The sequence below is a fragment of the Miscanthus floridulus genome, chromosome 1 (assembly GCF_019320115.1).
Source record: "Miscanthus floridulus cultivar M001 chromosome 1, ASM1932011v1, whole genome shotgun sequence".
NCBI classification, from domain to species: Eukaryota; Viridiplantae; Streptophyta; class Magnoliopsida; order Poales; family Poaceae; genus Miscanthus; species Miscanthus floridulus.
This window is the reverse complement of record NC_089580.1, coordinates 11,562,562-11,588,280: the sequence shown is the minus strand read 5'-3', so window position 1 is coordinate 11,588,280 and position 25,719 is coordinate 11,562,562. Positions and strand designations below refer to the sequence as shown.

General features: G+C 42.4%; 1 pseudogene; it reads right to left on the bottom strand.

The window, feature by feature from the left end:
* Window positions 1–206: 206 nt before the first annotated feature.
* On the bottom strand, window positions 207–2,840 carry LOC136472887 (transcription factor bHLH18-like; annotated as a pseudogene).
* Window positions 2,841–25,719: the final 22,879 nt, after the last annotated feature.

The following is a 25,719-nucleotide window of genomic DNA, read 5'->3' as shown; positions in this document are numbered from 1 at the left end:
CTGCATGCGAAGTGCCAACTTATATTATTTGCAAACATGTGGCGCAGGAATTCTCGTTGCGCGCGAGCACATCGATCCACTAGTGTGCATCTTCATGCATGCACTGTGCATGGTCAATCCCATGCACGTTACGTGAAGGGAGACGTACGAAAAAAAAAACCCAAAGCCGTAAACTTGTTACAAAAAGAAGAAGAAACAGTGAAACACTCCACATCATCATATACCGTCGGATTTTAATTTCATACCGCCGCGGATATTTACATTACATATATATAGGGCGTGCGCTAGATTAACTAGTTTGTTGTTTATTTCCTCATCACTCATCAGTGCTGTTGCAGCATCTGTTATGCTGGTTGTGCAGTAGTGCAGAGTTGAGTCTGCCAACGATCTCCTCCGCAGTTACAGTGAAGCCCTCCTCCACCTGATCAAACATTTTTTTATTATATCAACATGAATATATAGCACATTAACTGACATTTTTTTGATAGATAAAAAATATAGATGATGAGATCAAAAGGAAAGAAAAACTGAGGTTGCCTATGGGGTTTTAGTGGCGGGTTGCTGGCCATGGTTGTCATGTGCTTCTCTACATGCTTCATGTTAGGTCAGTGGCTAGACCCTAACGATGCCCTCCACAATTGTGACTGAGGCCAAAGAAGCAAGCATCGTGTGCTGAACTTTTTGCATGTGCTGATAGCATTGACACTCTCGGGTGCCGCTTTTCTACTTGGACACATTGTCACAGTGCCCCTTGTTCCCAATCATGAGGGACTCTCTAGGTGAAATCCCAATAGTAGTATAGACGATAGTAGTGCCATCAACTTCCTATCTCACGTTGGATGGTCAATTTCTGTACAAACAATCAAAGTGATATGATGAGGTCTTGATTAACTTGGTAGTTTCCTTGAATTGAAGGGATTTGTGTCATTTTTTCCTAAAAATCATCGCCGATCTATGGTTGTGTCATAGCATATCGATGCAAATTCAGGTGGGGAAATCCACCTTGACCATTCAAACAAAGGTAAGATCATTATCCAATATAACTGTTAAATTGTGTAGTTGTAGTATAGATGATTGAGTGATATATATAATCTGGAGGCGTGAAACAACTAGAAACATTGAAATGAATTGTATCTATCAGTATACAAGGATTTTAAGTCGTCTTTTCATCTTTAATATATACACCCGATATTGTATTGTTTACCTCTAATCAAAACTGTTGTTTGTTGTGCATAATGTACTATAAGTAAGGTGTTTTAGAATTATCCTAAGTCAAACTTTTCTCTAATTTTGACAAAAAAATTTATAAACACCAATATTGCAAATGAAGACATTTCATGGTATAAACACCTATAATATATACCAAATAAATACACTATGAAGGCATTTCATGGTGGATTTAATTAAACTAACATGATATTTAGATGTAGAGAAGTTTGACACTTAAAACAAACTAAAACACCTTAGCTACTGTAGCGTCTCGACTTTTTCTCTCCCAACTTATCATTGATAGTAAAGGTTGAACCCTGCATTCTGCCATTCATTTGTACTGTTTAGTTTGTATTTAATATATATTATGTTCTTCCATTATTAGGAACTCCTAACCAGCATTTTTTTTTAAAAAAAGACCATCAAAAGTTCAAAAGGTTCTTAGATTGTGTGCAGTGGAAGATGCCAAAACTGTTTCTTTTTTCTTGGAAAAAAGACTGGTTATTAGTAAAAAAAAAAAACTTGCCTTTGCCGTGATCGTTATGATGAGAGTGCCCTCTGCGAAGGGCTGGACGTTGGCATGGATTATGCTGAGATGGAGCTCCTCGACCTCGGCGAACACCTTCACGGCCTCCCCCTTGCCGTCCTCGCAGTGGATCCTCACCATGACGCTCTTCTCCGAGAACCGGGCCTCAATCTCCGGCAGCTGCGTCTTCCTCTCTGCCGGCGGCGTGCCTGACGACGCTGACAATGGGGAGCCATCGTCGTCTGGCCCTGCCGCCGCAGCATGGAGGCACGGTCTTTTGACGAGCACCACGGTCTCGATGCTCCTGCGCCCGTTGCTGCCGCCAGCCTCCAGGTCCTTGAGCTTTTCTTGGAGTTCTTTCACGTACTTGGTCGCGTCTGAAAGGATCGTTGCCTTGTCCATCTGATCAGAAATTAAGAGTTGCATTAATTAAGTGATTTGTGTCATATTGACGAACAAATGAATGGATTTAATCTGGATCAGGACCTTCTTGAGGCCTGGGATCACGGTGGAGAGCTCGATGAACCGCTGGTTGATCTTCTCCCTCCGCTTCCGCTCCGCGATGATGTGGTCTTGAGCGTACGGCGCCGACATGGATCCCGCCGGGCTCCTCAAGCCGGCTCTCCTTGCCGGTAGCGATCCGTACACTTGGTCCGGCGGTAGGGCGCGCTTGGGGGCGAATTCCGGCAGCATGCCGTCGCTGCCTAGCTGCGCCGAGACGGCGGCGGCGCTGAAGTTCCAGCTCAGAGGAGGGTTGGTGCCGCTGCTGCTCCTGCTAAAGGCGGGCCTGCTGACCGGCGAGGTCTTCGACGCAGGCCAGACGACATCGTGGTCCATGGCCGCCGCCGCAGCCACAGGGGCTGAGTTGTTGTTGCCTCGGCCGCCGCTGCTGCCGTCGGTGGTGTCGCCTGAGCTCCAGCTGTTCGCTGGGGCCTCCGCGATCAGCTCCTGCACCATCTCGGCTGCGTGCGACTCCTCGCGGAGCGCTTGGAGTGAGGGGAACGTTGCCTCGCTGCTGCAGTCGTCGTTGATGGGGGCGGCCGCGGGTTGCTCGTGCCAGCAGCGTGTTCATCGCCCACTGCAGAAATAAGCTCGACTCTTCCATTTTGCCAGCTGACGGCAGGGGTTGGTATAATAACACTCTAACAGCTGCAGCAGCAAATGATAACATCCTTATTATTGATGCCCAAATGCAAGACAATAATTTAAAACCAATAATTGTTTGCTTTCCCAAAAGTATATGAGATTACTGGTTCGCAGTCGCTTGATGAGTTTGTCTTTTTGTCAGTCAACTTCTGTGGTGCGTCAGATGTGAGATGAAGGGATCTGATGATTCATGTATACTCCTCTCTGTCTATGTGTTAGTCCTAGTCCATCACTTTCCCCTCTGGATGATTTATGTATACATACTCCTCTGCCTCTGTGTTGTCCTATCTGTGAATCCGTCACTTTCCTCTGTCCCACCTTTCTTCTATGAGGTGAGGAACGGAGCACCATGAGATCCAAGCGAGGCGAGCCGCGGCGACGTCCGGCCGGTGAGCATGCCTCTGTCTCTTTCCAAAAGCAGTGGTGCGAGGGCTCAACGGCCGATCACGGCCAGCCGGGCGGGGCTCCATGCGACTGTGCCGCAGGCACCACCGCTAGCCAGGACACTGTTGCCGCCGCCACTAGGGTGCCGATTGCCGAGGGTCGCCGAGCAGGCGGGGCAGGGCTCCATGAGGCTTTGCTGCAGGCACCGCCGCCACCCAGGTGGTGTGCGTGCGAGAGAGCAGGGTTGCTGGAGCTGATAGCCTAGGGGCTGGGCATCCTGGGCGCCGGGACAGGGACGGGGACGCGCTGGCGCGGCTGGTTAATTTGCTGATAAAATCATCCACGTATGGTGACTGATGGTTAAACAAACCTTCAGTCACAGAGACGGACTCAAAGTATATATGTAGTAGAAATTGTCGTTGCAGTATTCTTGATCTGGTGGTGTATATATGATCCAGAGAAATGACGATTTCAAATAAAAATGTTTTTGATATCCACTTTTCAGAAAAAAGGAATATATGTTTTTCTCGACCGTGCCACGAGTCACGTATTTCACTAAGAGGAAAAAAAGAAAAAGGAATATATGTGGCTACACAAACACAAGTCCAAAGAACTAGCTAGCTAGACAAGGAAGGAATGATCGATCTATACATAAGTGAGGATGCCAACGACAACAAATGTGCTAGTACAGTAGTGCTGATCAAGAAATTACCTACTAGTTACCTCAGATCCTTTCAAATTATTTGCAAAAAATTATGAGTATCTAGATTGATAGTAGTACTAGCCAGTCCCCTTCACTCCACACAATCATGTCCAACAAGGCCATGGGAAGGAGTTCCTCTTTTTATAGGTAGTGCCACCGCAAAACTGCACCACCCTAAAATGTTGTCCCCATATATATAATATAGTGCTTGTTCTTTGGAAGCAAATGTTAGGTCATCACTCTATTGTCTATTCTTTTTTCTTTTTCATCAGAATTTGTATAAAGGTTAGCTCATTCGTGGCCTCTCCCCATCCAAAAAGTCAAGGAAAATAATATAAAATTCGTTTCTTGGGATTCTGGTTTTGTGCCTAAATCAGGTGAAAATAATAGTTTGCACAACACCACCAGGGAAAGGTGATACACACATGAGCTAAAAGTACAGAAATATATGTCGCCGATTTGGCGTTCTGTCAAAATCAAAGTCGGGTGAGCTATATCTGGACTTGTTTGTAGGCGCCATTGATTAACCAATAATAATACATATTTCTAGTCTTGTACAAATGGCTCTTTGCCGATCCACGTGAAGATTATTAGCGTTGAGAAACGGACGTACTGCGTGGATCGGAGCAATCCTGTAAATAAATTACAAAACGATTGCACAAGATAATACTTTAGGAACGTAGTCTTAGCTAAGCAATAGAGAGATAGGTGTCTGTAAAATAATACTCCTACCTCTATGGCCTACAAAATTTTAGTATAAATAGGAATTGATGTGTCCTGGCCTTACCCGGCCCGCGCCCCTAGCTAATTAAGGGATATGTGGGACTGTTACACTTCACGTTTATTAGCTTTGCTCCATATTTTTTAGCCAAATAAGTTCAGCTCTTTACGGAGGGCGGTCTCAAACACGCCGTTAATCAGGTCGTTGGAGCTGCAGGTACGTAGCTTTTGCTCCGTCGAGCTAGCTATATGCTATATATAGTATAGTACACACACCCTAGGATACAAAAATCCAACCGCTTTCTTTAATTTGAAACTATTGTTGGCCTTAATTTACCTTTTGTACGTTTCCGTATGTTTCCCTTAATTTGCCTTTTGCGTGACAGAAGGCCGCCCTTGAGTTAATTAAGTTTATCATTGTTGGATCAAGGCTGCTATAAACATCTCACCTTGGCCTTTCAGAAATCTATATCTACTGCTAGCTATATCTTTCCGCAGAAAATGACGGCCGTTTTGTCAGCAGGTAAGAAACATTTTAAACTCCCGTAAGTCCGTAACGCAAGCAGCACGTACAGGATATCTTAGTTTAATACTGCTGGCAGTAAATATTTTAATTGATCTCGCACTGGTGCCGACTATGATTGCCAGTTTTTTAGATCTAGGCCAGGTGCAAAATCACGTGCAGTTTGCTACGATAGGCATGCAGCGCGCGCTGTGCAAAATGCGGCCGTCTTCTCCATGGACGCACGCAAAGCACAACGAACAGCTACTCAACTATTTTATACTCCGTTCAGTCCAGTTTATAATACGTTTCACGTGTGTTAAGATTTCCCTAAAAAAACTTTATAATATTTACCAATAATTTTTTTAACTATTGTAATACAAATTTGATATTTTTAGATTTGTAATCAAATGTACTATCCAATAATCATAAACAATATAATATAAAATTAATGAATGATCAAAAGTTTGATTTAGGAGACCATATCAATCAGATACTACGACCTATAAACTAGACCAGATGGAGTATACCGGCAAACATACAACTTACACTAGTCGGTTTTTATTTTTCGTGTCGGTTTCGTTCAAACCGTCAGTAATTTCTGTAACTACTGTCGGCTGGTAAAAAACCGACAGGAATGAGTCCTGAGTATTCCTGTCGTCTCTTGAAAACCCACGGGAAACATAAAGACCGTTAGGAATGCACTGAAAGACTCCTGACGGCCAGTCGGAACCGACAGGATTCCTACTCGCGCGCGACTCACGCGAAAAACTAGAGGACGTGCCCACTACTCGCCGCGCGGCCTAGGTGAAAAACTTGGGGCCCGTTTGGTAGAGCTCCGACTCCAATCAAAACAGCTTCAGTCGTGGATTCACATGTGGAGCAGATTCACTGGAGGAGCTGAAGCACTTTTTGTGAACCGTTTGGTTAAACAACTTCTCGATAAAAGGATGAAATGACGATGATACCCTTTTTTTTCTTTTCTATTTCCCTTTATTTTATTTTGCTCTCTCTCTTTTTATTCCCTTTGTTTTGTCTATTATATCCATCGAGTCATGCATGAAATGACGATGAATGCTGCGAGGTGAAACCGCATCTTATCCACTTGCGGTCACAGGCACGACGCCTCGTCTCCTTCGCGGAAGCTTCCCTGAAGACTCGACGCCGCCGAGTATCCATGGGACTACTCCCAACGACTTTGACGCCCGCGCGACCTCCACGCCTGCCCTGGCGGCGGCGCCCACATGTGCCTCCGTGACCACGGCCGCGGTCGCGCGCCCCGACAGATCCCTGCGACCATGCTCGACGGCTTCGATGCCTGGGCGACCTCCGTGTCTGCTCCGGCGGCGGCTCCCTCGTGTGCCTCTGCGGCCACGCGCCCCCCCCCCCCGCGGCTGCCCCGACAACCACGCCCGCCATCCCATGTCAGCCATGCCGTCGAGGGCAAATCCGGCCTCCACGCGCTTGGGCCCACTGGCACGAGCTCGGAGCTAGGAGAAGCTCATTTTTAGCTCCACCAGCCGCACGGTGTCAGTGAGAGCGCAAGACACGGGGATTCCCGCAAGGAGCTTATGGCAAACAAGGTGTTTGGTGGCGGGAGCCAAAAAATGGATCCAGGAGCTGGGCACGAATCCATACCAAACGGGGCCTCGAAGACATGCCTACTAATACTGCAGTGTGGGTCCTACGTGGAGGCATAAATAAAAATGCGAAACCCTAGCCACACACCTGCCCCATTCTATCCTCCCACTCCCACGCCTACCGCCGCCGGGCTCCTCCCACACCGTACCGCTGCTCCCTGATGTCTGTGCTGCCGCCACCCCCAAGGGGATCCAACGCCTACGCCTCCGCCGCTCTGAGGCCGCTCTCTGACGCCCGCGCCATCGGTAGCCGCCTCCCCGAGGGGCTCCTCGAAGTCCACACCACCACCATCGCCCCTAGGGGGCTCGCCCATGCCCGCGCCACCGGTAGCTGCCGCACCGAGAGAGCGCCCCCGCGCACGCGCCGTGGGCAGCTGCTGCCCCAACGGGGCTCCCCGATGCCCGCATTGCCGCCCTGTCCCCTCCAAGTCCCAACCTGCGCAAGGTGCCCTCTCTCACCCTCTCTCAATCTCCCTCTTAGATCTGCTCTCTCTTTCCATTCCTGCAAAGGATCTATTTTCACAGTTGCATAAAAATGATGAGATCGATGTTTTGGTTTAGAATGGAATATGGTCGTGTTGATATTCTTGCTGCTGTCTACTTTATTCTGCATAGAAAACGAAAATTAGGTCAATTTTTTTCAGTGTGTTTCTATGAAACTAACATCCTGCAATTGTACAATTAATTTCAAAAGATCAATTCTTTGTAAAGAAACCTATTTCTTTTGATTTCTGCACTACAAATTCTTTTTCTATTTTGGTCATGTTATGATAACCAAACAAGAGTCCTGCAATTGGTGGAAATATTATCTCTATATATCATAATTCAATTGGCCTTTCATAGTTCTGTCATAGAACAACTCAATGATTTAGTGGAGGTAGTCTAACAACTAAAATATATGTCAAATATATTCCACCTTGTACTAATTTCTCAGTCTCATTGATATGTGCTGCATGCTGGGTATGTATATTATTTAACAGAGTATCATATGCTCCTGATATCTTAGGTTTCTGAGAATATTTGGAGCTGGAGTTCTACAACCATATCTATCATGTACAAGCATGCTCCCATGCAGGTATAAAATATTTTTTCCTCGTTTCTTGTAATTAGCTCTTGTTGTTGCCTTTATGTTTTAAGTACTTAATGTTACATGCCTACTCTGATATTGCAGTTTTACTAGACAATAGAATATTCAAATGTCTCTAGTCAATGTACTTAGCATGACAAGTTAGAGGAAATTTAAGTGACTCTGAATCTCTAATCATTGTATGTGAACAGATTTATAGTTGTGGCATGTCAAAATTTTTTGCTCTGAAAATGTGGGTGAAATTTGGTGGCTCAACAGTAGGAGTCATATTTGGCTTTAAAACATTGTTGCTTTGCTTGTAATTCACACAGGCTTGTAATTGTTTTTTCTAGATATTATTTCTTATTTCTAATACATTGTTGCTTTGCTTGTAATTCACACAACGGTCCATGCTGTTGCCCCAGTCTCGTACCATCGCCAACGGGTCCGCTCCTTGCGCACGTCGCCGGGGGCCGTGCTGGTAGCGTTCGGTGCCGAACTAGGGAAGGGGCGCGCGCTGGGGGAGTGCAAACTGGTAAGCGGAGAATGCAAAAAGCCTACGCCCCAACAGCTACAGCATCGCTTGCTCACCAACATGGTCATTACTTAGTCGCTCGCAACTTAAAGTTTCTAATGCCTTAACGTAAAACAAGGGTCGGATCGCAACAAAATCTCTTTGGCCTGACATGGTTGGTCGGGGTGTGGCCTGATGTTGTGTTTTTGACTACGCTAGATTTGCACATCACTGCCGGCATCATCACTACCAGATTTGTGAGAACCGGCAGGGATGTACCTTCACTGCCGGTTATGGGCTTGAAAATGAAAAAAATGATTGGGGCTGGGCTAAAACCGACAGTGAAGGACCACATCACGGTCGGTTTGTGGCTTAAACCAGCAGTGTTTTGGCGTACACTCATCACTACTGATTTAAGCCAAGAGCCGACAGTGATTGGGCTCTATCACTGTTGGTTCTAGCCAAGAACCGACGGTGATAAGCCTACAACACAAAAAGGCTGCAGCCGTCCTGTCCTTCCTCCTCTCTTCCATCCCGAGAACAGAGGCGCGCGTTTAGACCCTTCCCTCCATTGTTGCAGCTGCTCTTCACCATGAAGCTAGTGCTTGGATTTTGAAGAATGGCTTGATCTTTTTGCTTTAAGGTTAGTAACAAACATCCACTCCTTTGATTTTGTTGCTTAATTAGCTTTGTTTTGATGGCTACATTGCTTGATTCTCATTCTAGTTTTTTCTTCATTCTAGAGAGTACTTTTTCAATTGGACATTTGTGCAAAGCTCAAATTGTGGTGACTCCATCATCCAAATGGTTGGTGTCTATGAACACATTTAAATTCCTAGCTAATTATTCCATGGTGGTCAAGATCATCATTGTTAGTATGTGATGCTATAATTAGTTCTTAGAAGTAGAGTAGAATAGATGTTCTTCATTATTGCGCAATAATTGTTTTTTACTATGATTTTCAATTTACAGGGCCGGGGCTACCAATTTCAATTTTCCAATAATTAGTGTACAATAATGTTTTCCAAAAATGGTACTTTCAAGCTACAATTGTTGTTCATGAAGCTCGATTTATTATTAATTCTCTGTAATTACTATCTCAGTATTTTTTGTGCAGAGATGGATCGAGAGTGGATGCATCTGTCCCGAATGGACAAGCGGTACATGCATGGCGTCAGCCAGTTTATCACCGATGCCAAAGCCCATGCTGAGAATGGGAACCCTGTCTTCTGCCCATGCAAAGATTGCAAATAGAAACTTTCATCAAATTGAGTCTATACGATCGCACTTGATTACCAGGGGGTTCATGTCAAACTATACGATATGGACTATGCATGGTGAGGTTGGTGTGAATGTTCTGTAGGAAAACGATGATGATGTGGACATGCCTAACATAGCCATCCATGATGCTGACGAGGAACCTGGTGTCAATACGGAACCTATGACCATAGTTAATAATATGTTTAGGAACACGCTAGCTGACGATACCAAAGATAATAATGGCATTTCTCAGCTGCTATATAATGTAGAGACCAGATGTCTTAGTGAAAGACAGCTGAGAAAGCTAGAGAAAATAAGATAAGATGGCAAAACACCATTGTATAGGAATTGTCCAATGAGCAAACTGGAAGCCGATATCATACTGTTAGAGTTCAAATCAACAAACGGATTGAGCGATAAAGGCTTCGATCAGTTGTTAGGTATAATAAGGAAAATGCTCCCAGAAAAAATGTGTAACACTCTAAAATTTGTCTCTTTTGAAAATAGGATTAAAATGATTTGATTCTGTATTTTTGTGCTCATGAAATGTAGGAAAATAAAAATTTTCATTAATTTAAAATTTATCATAAGGTAGAAACGTGTTTGTTACATTCATGCCGGTCGCACCTCGTGTTTCTATGTGCAAAATGTATGTTTTTTTATACGTTTAGTAGACGAATATCTATCTCTAGGAATTTTCCAGCTTCTTTCTGGAATTTAATTTCTACCTCCTTCACCTTAATATTTATGTTCCAAGTTCCCAACAATATTTTCATGAGCTCCAAATACTTTATTTGGCTTCATCATGTTCCAAGGTGTCTGAGAATTTTCCCTAAATTTTCGGAGGTCTCGGAGTATTTTTCGTGGCTTAAATATCAACTCTGGACTTTTCTAGAATTATTTTATCCACGAAATTTATCAATTCCGGAAATAATAAAATATCATGTTTTCCCACCAACGCTCAAAGCTCATGTGCAATAATCCTAATAAATCACAAAGGCCCATGCATTTATTTACTAATGGGCTTTAATGATTATTTAGGCCCATTAGTAAATGTGGAGGGTGCAACATCAATTAGTACCATATCGCTAGTTGACGTGGATGTGGAGAGTTTTTCTTCCTATATATATCAACCAACCCCTTGGACAAAGCACACAAAAACTACCGTATGGGAAGCCCCTAGTTTGGGAAATCCCTCATGTAGTAAATTATATTTTTCCCTCCTTCCCTCGCCGTCGCCATCGCCGTCGCCGTCGCCGCCGCACGCCACTGCCATCACAAGGTACCTCTCTTCGTTCTCTACATCTTAGCATCATTGTTTGTATCAATCAGCCACCGTATGACTATTTACCCTTCGTTTTCTTTTTTCTAGCCGTGTGCCACGTAAGCCCCTTCTGCTAGCCATATATATATCATGCTGAGCCGTCCAATCTAAGATCTATGGCCCAGATTAAAACATACCTCTTCGCTGTTCTTTTTGCTAAAGAGCCCATGTATATTTTGGCAAATTAACCCGCAGTCCATGATGTATTCCCGTAATACGTTTTCTTCTTTCGGAAAACATAGTTTTTTCGGTTTAGATCCAAAATACGTTTTCACTTATTTACAGATTTGCCACTGATTTTGTTTTAGCCATAATTTCTCCGTTTTAACTCCGATTGACCAGTTCAAATTGCGTTAGGTTCATAATTTCATAATCTACATGTTAATACTACTGTTAAGTAGGTTTTCAACTTTTAAAATTCATGGCTATATTTAATCTATTATTTTATTAAAGGAAATCTTATTTATTTCATATCTTCTGCGTTTTAATTCCGTTTTAGTCCATTCAAGTTGCGTTAGATTCATAGCAACAAGATCTACGCGTTAGTAACGATGTTTATCATGTCACTAATACTAAAATTTCATGGTTTAAATCATATCTTAAATAACAATTATGCAACTGGGTTTTGTAAATAAAATATGATTTGTTTTACTTTAGTTTTATAATTTGAATCTAAATTTGACTTAATTCCATATATAGTATCTATAAAATATCTTATATATGTTATTATATAATTAAAACACATGAAGCTAATAGTTTTTTGAGCAGATCTTCTGGTAGATTTATCTTTTTCACCATAGCTCCGATTAGAGTGCTTTTTGCGTCTGTGTGTTCGTAGCGAGACGTAGATTCGTTTTACAAACTTTTCATCTTAATTTTAGGTTTGGTGTACTGTTCTAATTTAGATCTATTGTTTGCTTCATGTATGATTGTATGGATGCTTGTGTGGTGCTTTATGATTTCGTCCAGTCGATGAGATATACGTGGTGATCAAGAAGAAAAAGAAAAAGAACATTGAAGATTAAAGCTTACCGAAGGATCGATGTTTAAGGCAAGTATAGCATGTGATCATTCTTGTTGTCCTATTCATCTTTAATCACTTAATCCATATTGCATGTGTCTACCTTGACTACCATTAAGGACTTCCTTGTGTTTTGTTACCTTGTGCCTTGTTACCTATGGGGTATTGCATTGGGCAGTATGATGCTAGTGCTCAACTACAACCATGATCTTGTACTTGACTAATGGAATATGTAATAAACACTAAAAGATGCTTTTTAGCAATATGGAACAAGGGGGCTAGAGCATTGGGCTATTTTATGGTGCTCTAGATTCCTCTCCTTAAGGACTTATCTGTAAGTGATCATCCGGGACTTACAGTACAGCTATGAGGGCTATATGGCTCTGGCTTTAGCTCAGTATGAGGACCTTTTCTAGCTTGTTAGAGGTTACCTTTATAGCGCAAGAGGGGTGTGCTCCGTGTTGGATATAGTGCGGCCTCTGTCCGTTAGTGTATAGGCTGCACGTCGTTGTGCCTGTCGGAAGGGGAGCCCTACATTCGTAGGCCATAGAAACCTAGCGGCCCTAACTTGTTAGATGAACCTTTGAAAGGCTTCATAGTGAACCCTGCTGACCTTCCTTGGTAGTGGGTCAAGAGGTTGGCCGCCTCAGGTGAAAGGGTAAATCATGACTCATAGTGAAAGTGTACAACCTCTGCAGAGTGTAAAACAGGTATATTAGCTATGCTCACGGTCATGAGCGGCCTTGGAACATTTACAGAATAGATGATCACTAATGGTTAATGATGATGAACACGGATGATACTGATGATGAATATGCTCATTAATGATTACTGTTTATGCTATTCATTACTCATGTTTACCTGTGTTTATGGGCTTGTGATAAACTTGTTGCTACTCATTAAAAGCTAATCGCAGTTAACCAGTGTCAGCCTTTTGAGCCTTATGAACCCCATGTTATATTTGTTGAGTATGACACGTACTTATGCTTGCTTTACTTTTCAAATATTTGGATGAAAATCCCAGATGGGTACCAGATTGCTAGAGTTTGGAGGAATTAGGCTTGTGATCAACCAATTAGTTGTTCATGTGGAACTGGAGTCTTTGCTTGAGGATCGGAGTTGTCTTTCCATTGTCTATACTCTGAGGTTATATTCTTTATACTAATATATTATATATTTAAGCATTGTCTATTGATATTACCCTTATTTGTAGCTATATGTGAGATTTGATTTCCTGGACTCACATATGGTGTGTATCTAGTTTTGTTCTTAAAATTGGGTGCTACAAAATGAGTTGCCAGAAAAGACAAACTTGGCCAAGCAAATGATCTGCCCCATCGGCCTCGAGGTTGAAAAAATCTACGCGTGTTCCAATGATTGCATATTGTACCATGGAGAAAAATACAAAGACTTGGACAAGTGCCCCAAGTGCGAAGCTCCACGGTACAAGGAAGGGCCGTCAGATGAGGGTACCAAGACCAGAAGAGGTCCCATAAAGATAGTTTGGTATTTCTCTATAGCTCACCGGGTGCATAGGTTGTTTGCATGTGCAAAGTCAGCCAAGCTATTACACTGGCATGGCGAAGAGCATAAGAAAGATACAATGATGAGGCACGCCGCCGATGGGCATGACTGGAGGACTATCAATACTATGTTCTATAAGGACATCGGTGGAGAGGTAAGTCACCTTTGGTTTGCTTTGAGCACAGATGGGATGAATCCTTTCGACCAGGTTAGAAGCAATCATAGCACCTAGCCAGTGACGCTCTGTATATACAACCTTCCACCTTGGGTTTGTATGAAGCGGTCATACATCCAGATGCCACTGCTGATCCAAGGGCCAAGACAACCTGGGAATGACATTGGTGTGTTTCTAGAACCAGTGATCCATGAACTAGTGGAGATGTTTGAAAAGGGTGTGCCGAATATTTGGGACGAGTACAAAAAGGAACATGTCACGATCAAGGAGCCTAAGAAAGAAGCTAGGCTACCTTAGACACCGTTGTTACCTTCCTATGGATCACCCTTGGAGGAAGAGCTGAAAGGTCCTATGGCTAGAGGGGGGGGGGTGAATAGCCTATAAAGAATTTCTACAACAACACTTAACAAACCGGTTAAACAATTATAAGGCGAAGCAAGTGTTGCGCTAGCCTACTAAAAATGCAAGCCACCTACCACAATTCTAGTTTATGTAGTTTCTATCCACCCAATAGCTATGACACTACACTAAGTTAGTGTGCTCTCAAAAGCTAACTAAAGAGCCACACTAACCAAACTAACAAGCTCTCACAACTAGCTACACTAAAGAGCTTGACAACTAGTTTGCGGTAATGTAAAGAGAGTGAGCAATTTATTTATACCGCCATGTCGAAGATGGAGCCAATCAATCACACGAATGAATAACAATGAAGACCAATCACCTCGGAATCAAATGATAAACACAATGATTTTTTACCGAGGTTCACTTGCTTGCCAGCAAGCTAGTCCTCGTTGTGGCAATTCACTCACTTGGTGGTTCACGAGCTAATTGGCATCACACGCCAAACCCTCAATAGCATGCCACACAACCAACACAAGATGAGGATCACATAAGCCACAAGCAATCCACTAGAGTACCTTTTGGCTCTCCGCCGGGGAAAGGTCAAGAGCCCCTCACAATCACCATGATCGGAGCCGAAGACAATCACCAACCTCCGCTCAACGATCCTCGATGCTCCAAGCCGTCTAGGTGGCGGCAACCACCAAGAGTAACAAGTGAATCCTGCAGCGAAACAAAAACACCAAGTGCCTCTAGATGCAAACACTCAAGCAATGCACTTGGATTCTCTCCTAGTCTCACAAAGATCATGAATCAATGTTGAAGATGAGTGGGAGGGCTTTGGCTAAGCTCACAAGGTTGCTATGTCAATACAAATGGCCAAGAGAGTGAGCTTGAGCTGGCTATGGGGCTTAAATAGAAGCCCCCATGAAATAGAGCTGTTGTACCCCTTCACTGGGCACAACTCGGTTGACCGAACGCTCCGGTCGGATCGACTAGACACTGGCCCTCAGCGTCCAGTCATGTGATACACGCCATGTGTCCCCTCTCTTTGAATACTGTTTGCCTAATCTCAACGGTCAACAGTCAACTGGACACTATAGCTCAAAGTGACTAGATGGTGAACCCCAGCGTCCGGTCATTTCCAGTAAGCATCCAGAGATGATTTTTCACAACCAGACGCATCCAGTCATGCTCGACCAGACACACCCAGTGTCCGGTCACTCGGCGACTCCTCTATGCATGACCATGTCAGTGTGACCGGACGTAGCCAGCCAGCATCCGGTCGTTTCAGCGCCAACGTCCGGTCGATGACCGGCGCTGTGCTTCTTCAATTGCTATAGACCGGACATGCCGGTCCTATAGAGACCAGCGTCTGGTCACTTACAGTGACCTTCGTCTTTTCTGTTTAGGACGCCGATGGCACCGTCGGACTATCCGCACTCTATGGGCAGACACTCCGCTGATAAAGTTCCTAACCCTTGCTCAAATGTGCCAACCACCAAGTGTATCACCTTGTGCACATGTGTTAGCATATTTTCACAAACATTTTCAAGGGTGTTAGCACTCCACTAGATCCTAAATGCATACGAAATGAGTTAGAGCATCTAGTGGCACTTTGATAACCGCATTTCGATACGAGTTTCACCCCTCTTAATAGTATTGCTATCGAATATAAATGTGATCACACCCTCTAAGTGTCTTGATCACCAAAACAAAATAGCTCCTACCATTTATACCTTTGCCTTGAGCCTTTTGTTTTTCTCTTTCTTCTTTTCAAGTCCAAGCACTATATCATCACCATGGCATCACCATCATCATGTCATGATCTTTATTTGCTTCACCACTTGGAATGTGCTACCTATCTCATGATCACTTGATAAACTAGGTTAGCACTTAGGGTTTCATCAATTCACCAAAACCAAACTAGAGCTTTCAATCTCTCCCTTTTTGGTAATTGATGACAACCCTTTCAGAAAGATATGAATTGAAATTCAATTGAATCCATGTTGCTTGCCCAAGCATATTTACCATGTGTAAAAGGATATGGACACGTTTCATGAACCCCAAATGGTAGCAATTGCTCCCCTACATATGTGCTAAGAGTTTGGATTGAAGCTTGCACATATGCTTAGATAGGAAATATAGGAGACATTGTCTACCAAATGATGCTAAGGTATAAAAGATGGACCTTTGAAGCGTGATACCAATCGAAGTGCGCCATTATACCATCCTTAGCACTATGGTTAGCTTGATACCACTTGGAAATACTTAGAAATGAAATCATTAGATATCCAATGTATGCTTGTTTTTCATTTTATCATTCAAACCTACAACTAGCATACACCAAACAAGCGTGAATATTGAAATTTAAAACTTGTGCCATGCAAGCAAACATATGAAATGCACATTCAAATGCACCATACAAGTTCATGAGCTTGCTCCCCCTACTTGTGTGCTCAAAGTTTTAGTTGATCCCTTTCCTTTGTCATATTTCTCCCCCTATATCAAATTCTCCCTTTTGTTGTCTTTTCACTATCTTTGTAAACTATTTCTCCCCCTTTGTCATCAATGACCACAAAGGTTCAAAATGTTGATAGGTTGAGATTATCAATGTCAATCAATGGGGTGAGGATCATTTTCCTAAATTTAGTCCAATCTAGATCATTTACCAAAGATATTTAACTCGGTTTGATCCAAGGACAAGCTTCTTCACACCTCCAAATAAGGGTTCTTGTACCATATTGAGTTAAACACTTAGAGCTCATTTTCTAGATTAAACACTAGGTTTACAAGTCCACAAACATGTCATATGCTACCACTAGATCAAAAATAAGCATAGTAGCAATAGTGGTACCATATAATCATCAAATTCATTTGTTTTCATGAATGAGCCTATTAAATGTGAAAGATGTCTAGATGCACTAAACATGTCCTTAGCAAGGATGTATGCCATGCCAATCAACTTTTACCTTGGATTGCTAGAAGGAGAGGCATGCCATATAAGGGGGGGGGTGCATCAACACATATTTGAGAAATCCAATATGTTCAACTCATTCCTTAGCTTGCAAAATCTTTTCTCATCCAATGGCTTGGTGAATATATCAGCAAGTTGATCTTCGGTGCCTACACTCTCAATGCAAATATCCCCTTTTTGTTGGTGATCTCTTATGAAATGATGGTGACCATCAATGTGCTTTGTTCTTGCATATTGAACCGGATTGTTGGTCAACTTGATTGCACTCTCATTGTCACATAGCAATGGCACTTTCTTAAACTTGATTCCAAAGTCACTCAAAGTGGCCTTCATTCAAAGTACTTGTGCACAACAACTACCGGCGGGTATGTATTCGGCTTCGGTGGTTGATAATACAATACTATTTTGCTTCTTTGATGACCATGAAACAAGTGATCTTCCCAACAATTGATATATGCCCGAGGTGCTCTTCCTTTCAACCTTGCATCTCGCATAATCCGAGTTGGAGTAAGCAACTAGCTCAAACTTTGCTCCTTTGGGATGCCACAAACCAACATTTTGTGTATGCTTCAAGTACCTCAATATTCTCTTAGTAGCCTTCAAATGACTTTCTCTTGGTGAGGCTTGAAATCTTGCACACATGCATACACTAAACACGACATCCGACCTTGATACGGTCACATAGAGTAGGCTTCCAATCATAGACTGATACAATTTTTGATCCACCATATTTCCACTTGCGTCACTATCCAAGTTGCCATTTGTTCCCATTGGTGTGCTAATGGCTTTACTATCATTCATGCCAAACTTCTTGATCATGTCCTTGATATACTTGCCTTGACTCACAAATGTACCATTCTTCAATTGCTTGATTTGAAGACCAAGGAAGTAACTCAACTCTCCAATCATGGACATCTCAAACTCATTAGCCATCATCTTTCCAAACTCATCACAAAAGTCTTGATTGGTTGATCTAAATATGATGTCATCAACATAGATTTGCAACATAAATAAATCTTTTCCAATCTTCTTGATGAAAAGAGTGGTATCAACCTTGCCCATCATGAACCCTTTAGAGAGTAGGAAGTCCCTCAATCCTCATACCATGCTCTAGGTGCTTGCTTCAAACCATACAATGCCTTTTTCAACTTGTACACATGGTTGGGCTTCTTGTCATCTTCAAAACCAGGAGGTTGCTCAACATATACTTCTTCATTGATGTAACCACTGAGAAATGCACTCTTAACATCTATTTGATAGAGCTTGATGTTGTGGGCACAAGCATAGGCTAGCAAGATTCTAATAGCTTCCAATCTAGCAACCAGGGCATATGCTTCTCTAAAGTAAAGACCTTCAACTTGTGTATAGCTTTGTGCTACCAATCTTGCTTTGTTTCTTACTACTATCCCATCTTGATCTTGCTTGTTTCTAAAGACCCATTTGGTTCTAATCACATTGTGTCCCTTTGGTCTCTCTACTAATTCCCATACTTGATTTCTTGTGAAATTATTCAATTCTTCATGCATAGCATTCACCCAATCAACATCCTTCAATGCTTCATCTATCTTCTTTGGTTCAATGGATGACATAAATGAGAAATGCTCACAAAATAAAGCCAATCTTGATCTAGTTTGCTCACCTCTAGAAATATCACCAATGATAGTGTCCAATGGATGATCCCTTGCAACATTGGTTGGTTGAAGGATTGGAACTTGATTGCTTGCACTTGCTTGATTATTAGGTTGAGATGATCTACTAGCCACTTGATCTTGTTCATTATCATGAGAGCTTGCTTGAGTTGTATCATCTTGCACATTTGAGTTAGAGAGCACTTGCACTTGATCATCTTCATCATCATTCACTTGTCTAGGCCTCAATTCATCAATATCCATGTTCTTCATGGCATTTAAAAGTTGAATGCCTCTAACGCCTTCCAAGTTATCATTCTCTACTTGTGAACCCTTGGTTTCATCAAATTCAATATCATGAACTTCCTCAAGAGTACCACTATCCAAATTCTAAACTCTAGATGCTTTGCTTGTAGTGGAATAACCAAGTAGGAATCCTTCATCACATTTCTTGTCAAACTTGCCCAATCTAGTGCCTTTCTTCAAGATATAGCATTTGCAACCGAAGACCCAAAAATATGCAATGTTGGGTTTTCTACCATTCAAGAGCTGATATGGTGTATTCTCTTTCAATGGGTGATAATAGAGGCGATTGCTACAATAGCAAGCCGTGTTGATAGCTTCGGCCCAAAAAGATTGACTAACATTATACTCACTAAGCATAGACCTTGCCATATCAATGAGTGTTCTATTTTTCCTCTCAACAAGGCCATTTGATTGTGGAGTGTATTTGGCCAAGAATTGATGTCTAATTCCAAATTCATCACACAACTCATCAATTCTAGTGTTCTTGAACTCACTACCATTGTCACTTCTAACTCTCTTGATGGTTGTTTCAAACTCATTGTGAATGTCCTTGACAAATGATTTGAATATTACAAACACATCACTTTTGTCCACTAGAAAGAATACCCATGTGTATCTAGTGTAATCATCTACTATCACAAAGCCATATGTATTATCACCGATGCTAGTATATTGTGTTGGCCCAAACAAATCCATGTGCAATAACTCAAATGCTTTACTAGTGCTCATCATGCTTTTCTTGGGATGGGTGTTTCCAACTTGTTTTCTGGCTTGACAAGAGCTACAAAGCTTATCCTTTTCAAACACACATCTTTCAAGCTTCTAACCAAGTCATGCTTCACCATTCTATTCAATTGTTTCATTCCAACATGACCAAGCCTTCTATGCCATAACCAACCCATGCTAGACTTAGTGAACAAGCATGTAGATAATCTAGCTTCACTAGCATTGAAATCAACTAAGTATAGATTGTCATATCTAAAGCCTTTGAAGATCAAGTTAGAGCCATCTACACTTATGATCTCTACATCATCTACCCCAAATATGCATTTGAATCCAAGATCACACAGTTGAGCCACGGATAGCAAATTAAAGTTCAAGCTCTCTACTAGCAACGCATTGGATATGCTCATGTCATTGCATATTGCAATCTTACCAAGCCCTTTGACCTTGCCTTTGCCATTATCACCAAATGTAATACTATCATAACCATCATTGCCATTGGTGTTGATTGAGTTGAACATTCTTGCATCACCAGTCATGTGTTGAGTGCACCCACTATCAAGAACCCAATGCCTTCCTCTGGCTTTGTAATTGACATACAAAAGAAGATCAATTATTTTTAGGTACCCAAACTTGCTTGGGTCCTTGAAGGTTAGTGACCAAGCTCTTTGGAACCTAAATGACTTTTTTCTTTGAGCCCATCCATGGTTTACCAATGAACTTAGCCTTGACACCATTTGTACCCTTAGTAAGCACATAGAAAGAATTAATCTTAATGGAGGATACATTAGCATTTTTACTCTTGTTCTTGCACTCATGCTCTTTATGACCAACTTGCTTACAACTAGTGCAAAACTGACCATTGTTCTTCACAAAACTAGCCTTGTGAGGAGCAAAGGCCGCCTTGCCTTTCTTGGGGATATAGCCCAATCCCTTTTTGTAGAGAGAAGCTCTTTGGCTACCCAAGCACATAAGCAAGTGGTCCTCACCACCATAGGCCTTAGCTAAGGTGTGAGTGAGCTTATTGACCTCCTTCTTGAGGTTCTCATTCTCAACCATTAGTGAGGCATCACAAGTGAAACCATCACTACTAGATGAGGTGAAAGTAGAAGTACTACAAGAAGGGTTAGTGGGAGCAACAATGATAGGCATAGATAATGATTCATCAATTATATCACAAGTTAAGCCTACATTGCAAGTTTCAACATGCTTCTTTTTATTTTGCTCATTAAGCAAAGAGGAATGAGCTTTTTCAAGCTTCTTGTGAGCCTTGCCAAGCTTCTCATGGGCTTCCTCTAGCCTCTCATGAGTTGCTTTTAGCTCATCAAGGGCTTGCTTAAGGGCTTTTACCTCCTTATTCAAGCTCTTGCATCCCCTTCTCTTAATGTCAAAGTGTTCTTTAGCATCTTCTAGCATGTCAAATAATTCACCTTTAGTAGGTTCATCATCATCACTATCACTATCATTTTCATTTTCATTTTCGTTATCATGTTCTTCATCACTTCCATCATCACAAATTTGTACCTTAGTGGCCTTAGCCATGAAGCATGATGGAGTGTCGAAGAGAGAAGGCTTCTCATTGATTGCAATGCTTGGAAGTGCCTTCTTCTTGGTGGTCTTGTCATCATCACTATCATCATCATCACTTGAGGAAGCATCACTATCCCAAGTGACCACATATGAACCACCCTTCTTCTTCTTCTTGAAGGTCATCTTGTCCTTCTTCTCTTTCTTTTCCTTCTTGTCCTTATTCTTCTTGTTGTCGTCATCATTGTCGCTATTGTATGGACATTGAGCAACAAGATGATCTTTGCTTCCACATTTGAAGCATCTTCTTGACTCTTCCTTGTTCTTGGATGAAGATTTCTTTCTTCTAGCATGGTACCCTTTCTTCATCATGAACTTGCCAAATTTCTTGACAAAGAGAGCCATCTTCTCATCATCATCCCATGAGCCATCATCTTCACTTGATGTTTCTTGCTTTGCCTTGCCCTTGAATGATGTGGCCTTGAATGCCATGCTCTTCTTCTTCTCATCTTTCTTCTCCTTATTTTCTTCCTTCTTATCATCATCTCTATATGTATCATCGGTCATTATATCTCCCAACACTTGGTTTGGTGTCATGGTGTCCAAACCGCTCCTCACTAGAATAGTGATCAATGTGCTAAATCTTGAAGGAAAACATCTCAAGAACTTGTGGGAGAAGTCCTTGTCCTTCACCTCTTCTCCAAGTGCTTTGAGATCATTGACAAGCACTTGAAGCCTATGGAACATCTCTGGCACACTCTCATCCTCCTTCATCTTGAAGGTTGCAAACTTCTCTTTGAGAATGTATGCCTTTGCACCCTTCACGGCTTGAGTGCCCTCAAATGATTCCTCCAATTTCTTCCATGCCTCACGAGCTCTCTCAATATTCTTGATTTGCTCAAATGTGCTTTCATCCAAAGCATCATGGATGGCACTAAGAGCAATGTCATTGTTTTGGAGAAGTATTTCTTCGGCGCCGGGGGGAGCCTCTTCATCTTCAATCTCAATCTTTATTTCTACCACCTTCCAAACCTTCCTATTGATTAACTTTATATAAGTTGTCATCTTAGGCTTCCAATAGGGATAGTTAGAGCCATCAAATTGGGGTGGCTTCTTTGTGTTGTTGATTTGAGCTATTTTTACACCAAAGGTTATTAAGCCTCAAATCATTGTGACCTCGGCTCTGATAGCACTTGAAAGGTCCTAATGGCTAGAGGAGGGGGGGGGGTGAATAGCCTATTAAGAATTTATACAACAACACTTAACAAACCGATTAAACAATTATGAGGCGAAGCAAGTGTTGCGCCAGCCTACTAAAAATGCAAGCCACCTACCACAATTCTAGTTTATATAGTTTCTATCCACACAATAGCTATGATACTACACTAAGTTAGTGTGCTCTCAAAAGCTAACTAAAGAGCCACACTAACCAAACTAACAAGCTCTCACAACTAGCTATACTAAAGAGCTTGACAACTAGTTTGCGGTAATGTAAAGAGAGTGAGCAATTTATTTATACCACCGTGTCAAAGGAGCCAATCAATCACATGAATGAATAACAATGAAGACCAATCACCTTGGAATCAAATGATGAACACAATGATTTTTTACCGAGGTTCACTTGCTTGCCGGCAAGCTAGTCCTCGTTGTGGCGATTCACTCACTTGGTGGTTCATGAGCTAATTGGCATCACACGCCAAACCCTCAATAGGGTGCTGCACAACCAACACAAGATAAGGATCACATAAGCCATGAGCAATCCACTAGAGTACCTTTTGGCTCTCCGCCGGGGAAAGGTCAAGAGCCCCTCACAATCACCATGATCGGAGCCGAAGACAATCACCAACCTCCGCTCAACGATCCTCGATGCTCCAAGCCATCTAGGTGGCTACAACCACCAAGAGTAACAAGTGAATCCCGCAGCGAAACATGAACACCAAGTGCCTCTAGATGCAAACACTCAAGCAATGCACTTGGATTCTCTCCTAGTCTCACAAAGATCATGAATCAATGTTGAAGATGAGTGGGAGGGCTTTGGCTAAGCTCACAAGGTTGCTATGTCAATACAAATGGCCAAGAGAGTGAGCTTGAGCTGGCTATGGGGCTTAAATAGAAGCCCCCATGAAATAGAGCTGTTGTACCCCTTCACTGGGCACAACTCGGTTGACCGAACGCTCCGGTCGGATCGACTAGACACTGGCCCTCAGCGTCCAGTCATGTGATACACGCCATGTGTCCCCTCTCTTTGAATACTGTTTGCCTAATCTCAACGGTCAACAGTCAACTGGACACTATAGCTCAAAGTGACTAGATGGTGAACCCCAGCGTCCGGTCATTTCCAGTAAGCATCCAGAGATGATTTTTCACAACCAGACGCATCCAGTCATGCTCGACCAGACACACCCAGTGTCCGGTCACTCGGCGACTCCTCTATGCATGACCATGTCAGTGTGACCAAACGCAGCCAGCCAGCGTTTAGTCATTTCAGCGCCAGCGTCCGGTCGATGACCGGCGCTGCGCTTCTTCAATTGCTACAGACCGGACGCATTGGTCCTATAGAGACTAGCATCCGGTCACTTACAGTGACCTCCATCTTTTCTGTCTAGGACGCCGGTGGCACCGTTGGACTGTCCACACTTTATGGGCAGACACTCCGCCGGTGAAGTTCCTAACCCTTGCTCAAATGTGCCAACCACCAAGTGTATCACCTTGTGCACATGTGTTAGCATATTTTCACAAACATTTTCAAGGGTGTTAGCACTCCACTAGATCCTAAATGCATATGAAATGAGTTAGGGCATCTAGTGGCACTTTGATAACCGCATTTCGATATGAGTTTCACCCCTCTTAATAGTATGGCTATCGAACCTAAATGTAATCACAGCCTCTAAGTGTCTTGATCACCAAAACAAAATAGCTTCTACCATTTATACCTTTGCCTTGAGCCTTTTGTTTTTCTCTTTCTTCTTTTCAAGTCCAAGCACTATATCATCACCATGGCATCACCATCATTAGGTTATGATCTTTATTTGCTTCACCACTTGGAATGTGCTACCTATCTCATGATCACTCGATAAACTAGGTTAGCACTTAGGGTTTCATCAATTCACCAAAACCAAACTAGAGCTTTCAAGAGCTTAGATTTTGATAGAAAAACTGAGGATCGAGATGTGCCAAAAAAGTTCACCTTATAGGAGGTCCTTGAGGAACTCAAGAAGGTGAAAGATGTTGCCTAGGTAAGCATGGTGGAAAAAGGAAACAAAAGCGTGTAGAAGAGCCAGCAATTTATAATAAAAAATCTGCTTGGTGGGGGCTACCATATTAGAAGGACCTGTTGCTGCCACACAATCTTGATGTTATGCACATTGAGAAGAATATATGTGAAAACATTCTTTGGACATTGTTGAAAGTGGAGGGCAAGACAAAGGACACAACGAACGCTAGGCTAGATTTGCATGATATGAAGATAAGGCCTCAATATCACGGCATGCAACAAGGCACCTCACTTGAATTCCTAAAAGCTCACTATGTCATGATGGAAAACACAGAGCAGAAGTTTGCAAGTTCCTTAAAGGTGTCAAGTTTCTAGATGGTTATGTCGCCAACCTAGCAAAATCCATAAGTGCAGATGGTACCAAGGTAGTTGGCAAGCTGAAAATGCATACTTGCCATGTCCTTCTCTAGAGGATCATACCTGCAGGCTTAAGAGGTTTTGTTCCCAAAGATGTATACAAAGCTATTTTAGAACTTAGGAACTTTTTCAAGCAACTGTGCAATAGAACTCTGAGGAAAGAAGTCATGGAAAAGCTAAAATGGGACATCCCACTCATCTTATGCAAGCTTGAGAAGATTTTTCCATTGGCCTTTTTTCAATGTTATGGTGCACTTGGCTATCCATCTACCTAATGAGACACTTATTAGAGGGCCCGTACAATATAGATGGATGTACCCAATAGAATGATGACTAGGCACGTTGAAGAATTTATTAAGGAATAGGGCCAGGATTGAAGGATCAATTGCGGAGGCTTACTTAGAAAGTGAGACATTGACATTTTGGGAGAGGTTCATGGACGATGTTAAAACAAGATATATCCTGGTGAGACCTCTGTTTTCAAGCATGGTGTCAAGCCCATTGGCTAGATTAGGGTAAAGGTCATCAAGGATAAAGCTAAAATCAATAAGCTAGCTTGGCATGTGCTTAATAACTACGATGAGGTTGGACCATATGTACAGTAAGTATGATTTTTTATATGCTAATTTGTTGTTTCCTATATTACGTACAAAATATTACCAATAATAACTTATATGTGCTACAGAATATACAAATAAATTATAGAGAAACAAGGGGCAAGTGATGATGTTAATAGTAGGCTAGCAATAGAGTTTTTAGCGTGGTTTAACTCTCATATACATGATTAGCATATTTTAGTTCTGTTAGGCCGATCATTGGCAGAAATATACAACTTAGTGGTGATGGTGGTTTCATGTTTGTGTGCAGATTGAGG